We start from the raw sequence: 6,502 nt of genomic DNA on the forward strand, positions 1-6,502 counted from the left end.
TCATTATTCATTCTTAATCAATACTTCATATGGGCCTAAATATATGTGCATAATATATTAAAAATATTTTGTATATACAAATATAATATAGGCATATATGCAAAAATACACAAAATTATTCCAAAATGGCAATGTCCTTAATAGCAGATTGTTTGACAGACTCCAAATCTTTACTCTGTATACATACTATGTAAGAAAGATAGTTTTCTTTTTTTCTTTTAACACTGGTCCCTACTTAAACAGCAACATTTTATATAAAAGATGGTTTTGTTTTTAGTTTCTCAATAATTATTCATTTATTGTGTATTTTACTGACTCAAAAATATATTTATGATATTCATAAATACAGCCAAGAATGGAAACTAATTACTGCCTAGTATATTATATATATAAGACTCTTGATTTTGTGAAGTGACGAAGTCAGGATGGTTGTGTGCGCATCTCTGGCCTGCCCAGTCTCTTCACGTAGGACTCCCGAGTAGGAGATTCAGGGTCGAATCTCATCTCCTTCACTCTGGGCAGCAAGGTGAACCCCATCCTTACTCACTGGAGCTCAGCTTTGATTTTTAACTTCCCTTCCCCACCCTTCCAGAACACACACATTCCCATTCCAAAACTGATTTTATAGACATTTTAAACATGGTGATGCAACTTGGTGTGCACTACAGCAAATGTACAGGTGTTTTTTAAAATTGTTTCCAAAAAAGAAATGGGACCTGGATTTAAGATGTAATTTTTTAAATTTCTATTTTTTTCTGCAGCAGTTAGGTTAGAGGAGCCTCATAAACTGACCTCTCTACTTTCTCGTGTATTTTTAAGATTAATTGATGTGGAAAGGGCTTTGCTTGTCTGCTATTTATTGAGATCATTAACCTGCGGTTTTTGTTGAAACTGCTTTTGGAAAAGGAAAAAAAAAAATAAATGAACATTACTGACTTAACATTTTTGCACCTCCAGTTTTCCTAATCTGGCCTATTTTTTTATTTTTTTCAGTGAGACTTTTTGAGCTTCAGCTACAGTAAGTTATTATAATTTTTTTAACATTTTTCCTGACTTTTCGCTGATTTCCTTTTATTTTTTTATTTTATTTTATTTTTTTTATTTTTTTTATTTTTTTTGCATTTGTGGGAAATTTTATAGTTTGCATAAAAAAAGTATAAAAAATTTAAGGCACAGTGAACAACTATAAACATTACAAACTGGCTACTTTGGGACAAACAACAAAAATAAAATTCAAGAAACATTAAATTTTCATAAATCACTTATCTTCCTTCTGCTGTGATGAAGTTTCTAGGTAAACTTTTACATACTAGAACTTTAAAGGGGAAGAGACCACCTTTGGACAAACCTGCATTCATTTTATAATCAAATCCTATCTGAGTTGGTACTATTTCAAAGTCAAAAACAAATGGGGAAGAAGTTAGGCCAGCAGGCCTTACAGCTGTTAGTAAACTATAATTTAATATGACATTGATTATGTAATCTGAAGATTAATCTATTAAGCACCAAATTATGTACTTATGTCCATGAATGAAAAGATTATTGTCACAAATTATAAATCACTGTATCATGAGTCCATAGAACTAAAGACTCATAAGAAGAGTTCTTTCTTGGTAAATTCTCCAAATTTCAGGTGAACTAAAATTATGACTTGAAGTTTCAATTTTCAGTTAAAAAAAAATTCAACTTCCAGTTAAACATTTCATTGATAGATTTCCAAAACGTGCTATCTATATGCTTAGAGTTATTTTTAAGGTACAGTTTATACAAATTGAAGACTGAAAACTTCATGCTTTTAGAAAGCTGTTAACATAATCAATGTCTGAGAAAGCTTTTAAGATCAACATCTCTACACTGTTGACACGGTTCTTCACCTACATTTAGTTACAAATCAGGTCGTCACATTAATGGCTGAGCCACCTCTCCAGCCCTTCGTTACAAATTAGTAAGTTAAATAGATAATTTCTAAGGTTTTATACACATTATTTTAGAATTTTGTTTTCAAAATTAGCTTCCTAAAATTTGTAACCTAAGTAGATAATCAAATATGGAAATAGACAAATGATTCAACTGTCCAACTTCTACTTCAAAATGGTTAATGACAAAATATTGTCACCAGTTCCCCATCCCTTAGCTGTTTTGATAATAGGATGCATGAAGAGCTTAAAAAGTGATCAGTAGGTATCAACACGTTACAAACACAATAGTAAACATATTTCTAGAATAACTATTGAAAAGAATATAAGATTTAGTGACTCTTATTGAAAATGGAAGCCACAGCACTTAAGGTGCTTGCCTGCAAAGCCAAAGAACCCAGGATCAATTCCCCAGGACCCATGTAAGTCAGATGCACAAGGTGATGCACGCATCTGGAGTTCATTTGCAACAGCTGGAGGCCCTGGTGCACCCATATTCTCCCTCTCTCTGCCTCTTTCTCAAATAAATTTTAAATGGAAGCCTATCAATATTAGGGATAGTAAATTGAAACTTTTTTTTTTTCTTCCAGATAGGGTCTCATTCTAGCCCAGACTGACCTGGAATTCACTCTATTTTCCCAAGGTGGCCTTGAACAGGGTGATCTTCCTACCTCAGCTTCCTGAGTGCTAGGATTTAAGGCCTGGCTCCACAAAATATTCTTTTTTTTTTTTTTTTTTTTTTTTGGTTTTTCGAGGTAGGGTCTCACTCTGGTCCAGGCTGACCTGGAATTAACTCTGTCATCTCAGGGTGGCCTTGAACTCATGGCAATCCTCCTACCTCTGCCTCCCAAGTGCTGGGATTAAAGGCGTGCACCACCACGCCCAGCCACAAAATATTCTTGATGAAAGAAATTTCAAACTGCTTCCATCTTGCATCTTTTATTACACACTCATTGAACCATCCTTAGTGTGAAGTTAATGGTTAGGTATATTAAATGCAAGCAAAGCATACTAAAATCTGGGAAGGAACCCTCATTTTAATCTGTAACTACGATAATCAGCTTCAAGTATCATTAATCAACAACTTACCTTGTTTTCTTAAATATACAAAATAATAAATAATTTAACTCTCTTAATTGATTAGGGCTGTAGAGTATCCTTGGCTTTTTTGAAAAGATTTTAAACTACAGCACTGCACAGAGGGTATAGCTCAGTGACAAGAGTGCTGGCCTTGCATGGGCTTGATCCCCAGCAATACCAAAAGAAACAAAAAGCACTAAATTGACATGTAGTAAAAGCATAGTACACATACCCAAACCTCAGATCTGACTCTGATAGCTAGAACATAAGTTTCCCTTCCCAGGTAACTTAAAATGTAAATAACTGTTTTAAGTCCCACTGAACAGAAAATGTGCAAAGTTCCTCATACAAGTTTAGGGTTAAACGTTTTATAGTCCTGTCACTCTACTGTGGAACAGAGACTGGATTTTGTTTGTTTTCCGTAATTATTTCACAGTCTTCGTCCATTTCAAAGTTAAGATTCACAAAGGAACTGAATACTACTGTTTCTGGTTGATCTGTCTGCACAGTGGACTCAGCCTGCATCTTCTTTTGTTGGTACTGTCTTTCTGCTTCTTCAGACATCCTGTTTTCTTCTTCTTCCTCTTCCGGATCAATTGTAGGTAAAACATCTTCTCTAAGCCTTCAACTTCATCATCATCCGTGCTGTACTCTTCCATTGTTTCGCCACTAACAAAGTGGATGACCCTCCTTGGGGCTTTCTTCTTTTTTCCTATAACTCCCAGTTCTACATTTTCAAATCCTCGTTCATTACTCATCTGGCGCGCCGAGTCCACGAACGCCATGGCCGCCACCCCTGCCGCGGAGACGGCTTCCCGGGCCTGCGCGCTGCCCACCTGCTCGCGGTCCATCTTCGCTGCTGGCGAGGCACCAGGTAATGGCTGGGACACCCACTTCCATCCTCCGCGCAGCCTGATTTCCTTTTAATTATTGTTACTAGTTATTATTATACTTATGGTGGTGATGATGATGATGCTAAATGATGATTTTTTAACCCGGTTAAAAGAGTTTTTCTGAATGTTAAGAATTTCTTCAGCCTCCGGATTTGACTTTGAAGTTTTTTATCTTGGAAAAGAAAGTGAAGGCGTTGGCATTTTTAAGTAGATTGATCAATCATGTAAACCTTTTCTCTCTCAACCCCACCTTTGCCCTCAACCCCTTCCCCAAACTGGAAATAATTTTACTGGCTGTTAAGTCTATGACCTTATTTTTCCTGATCTTTAACTTAACTGTTTTAGAGCATTTCTGGACTTCTGTATTTTTAATTTTTTTATTTTATTTTTTTTTTTAATTTTTAATCTTTCATTTGTTAAATTTTTAAACTGTGCTGCAATAAAATGTGTGTGGTACTACTTAACACCTAGAATGGTGATGGCGTTTCCCCAGAAAGCCATCTTCGTCTTGTTTACCTTGAATCCCATTCTGCTTTGCCAGTACACTACCCCTCACAAACCACAAGCCTCAGCAAGGTGGATGCCCAGCCTGGAGCAACATCAGCCAGGATGACCTGGAGCCAGGGGGTCCTGGCACACCCTTCCTGGGTGATGTTTTTCAGCTTTGTGAAGAACCTTAACTTCAAAGAAAATGGCTAACAATATTACCAACAAGACAGATCCTCGCTCTATGAATTCCCGTGTTTTCATTGGGAATCTCAACACTCTTGTGGTCAAGAAGTCTGATGTGGAGGTCATCTTCTCAAAGTATGGCAAAATTGTTGGCTGCTCTGTTCATAAGGGCTTTGCCTTTGTCCAGTATGTTAATGAGAGAAATGCCCGAGCTGCTGTAGCAGGACAGAACGGGAGGATGATTGCTGGCCAGGTTTTATATATTAATCTGGCTGCAGAGCCAAAAGTGAACGGAGGAAAAGCAGGTGTGAAATGATCTGCAGAGGAGATGTACGGCTCCTCCTTTAACTTGGATTATGACTTTCAGCGTGATTATTACGACAGGATGTACAGTTATTCAGCAAGTGTTCCTCCTCCTCCTATTGCTTGTGCTGTGGTATCCTCTAACTCCAGCAGGTATCCAGAAACACTTCACTAAGGGGCAAAAGTGGCTTTAATTCTAAGAGTGGACAGCAAGGATCATCTACTAAGTCTGGAAAGTTAAAAGGAGATGACCTTCCAGTCATTAAGAAGGAACTTACCCAGATAAAACAAAAAGTGAATTCTCTACTGGAAAGCTTGGAAAAAATAGAAAAGGAACAGAACAAACAAGCAGACTTGTCCTTATCAACCCCAGTAGAGGTAAAGAATGAGAAGACCGAAGAAGAGCAAACTAGTACCTCTGTGAAGAAAGATGAGACTAATGTGAAGGTGGAGTCGAGGCAGGTGCAGACAACTCTGCTGAGGAGGGAGATCTTCTGGATGATGATGATAATGAAGATCGGGGAGAAGACCAGCTGGAATTGATCAAAGATGATGAAACAGAGGCTGAGGAAGGAGAGGATGACAGAGACAGAGGCAATGGCGAGGATGACTCTTAAGCACCTAGCAGGCTTTAGAAATCTTACCGATTGTTTCTTTACCTAGGCGTTTGTCCAAGATCAAAATTACACCAGATTCACTCCCCTAGAATCTTCAGCACATTTTCACTGTTGTTCTCCCTTTCCTTGTCCTACCCAGGTTCATTAATTCATACTTTACTGCCCAATGCCAAGTTCCATTTTCACTTCCTTTGATGCTCGAAGTAGTTGTGTTAAGTCTTACCCTGTAATTTTTGCTTTTGATACCTCTTTATTACTTAACAATAAAAAATGTATGGTTTGAAAAAAAAGGACTCTTGTTTTGACATTTTTTAGTTACAACTTCCAGAAAGAGGTTAAAGTTCAAACTGATTAAAAAACAAATGGCTACTTATACAAAAGCTGTCATGTGTGATTTAAAAGAAGATAACCTCTCTTCACACATTCTTATTTATGAATTAAGTCCAAAAACCATTTTTAATGCCTAAATGAGCTTTAAAGAGTGAGTTGTATCACATTAGACATACAACTTCATGAAATTTTATGAATTAAAAAAAGGTATTAAAATTCTATCTAATTAGTAAGTAGCACATATGGCCAAATAACATTTCATGAAATTAATATAATCTTAAGTCATCTGGCATGATTCTGCCACAAAATTTATCTAGAATATAGTCTTTCAAAAGTATGGAACTGGGGCTGGAGAGATGGCTTAGCAGTTAAGCGCTTGCCTGTGAAGCCTAAGGACCCTGGTTCGAGGCTCGATTCTCCAGGACCCACGTTAGCCAGATGCACAAGGGGGCACACGCATCTGAAGTTCATTTGCAGTGGCTGGAAGCCCTGGTGCACCAATTCTCTCTCTCTCTCTCTTTATCTACCTCTTTCTCTGTTACTGTCAAATATATAAATAAAAATTAACAAAAGTATGTTAAAAAAAAAAGTATGGAACTGGGTGTTTGGGTCATACTTGTAATCACGGCACCTGGGAGACCAAAGCAATTGGTAGATAACTGTGCATTTGAGACCAGCTTGGGCCACAGTG

General features: G+C 37.2%; 2 pseudogenes; one reads left to right on the forward strand and one right to left on the reverse strand.

The window, feature by feature from the left end:
- Positions 1–3,380: 3,380 nt before the first annotated feature.
- On the reverse strand, positions 3,381–3,896 carry LOC101607368 (annotated as a pseudogene).
- Positions 3,897–4,580: 684 nt separating this feature from the next.
- Positions 4,581–5,614, forward strand: LOC101596340 (annotated as a pseudogene).
- Positions 5,615–6,502: the final 888 nt, after the last annotated feature.

This window comes from Jaculus jaculus, chromosome 17 (genome assembly GCF_020740685.1).
Source record: "Jaculus jaculus isolate mJacJac1 chromosome 17, mJacJac1.mat.Y.cur, whole genome shotgun sequence".
Classification (NCBI taxonomy): domain Eukaryota; kingdom Metazoa; phylum Chordata; class Mammalia; order Rodentia; family Dipodidae; genus Jaculus; species Jaculus jaculus.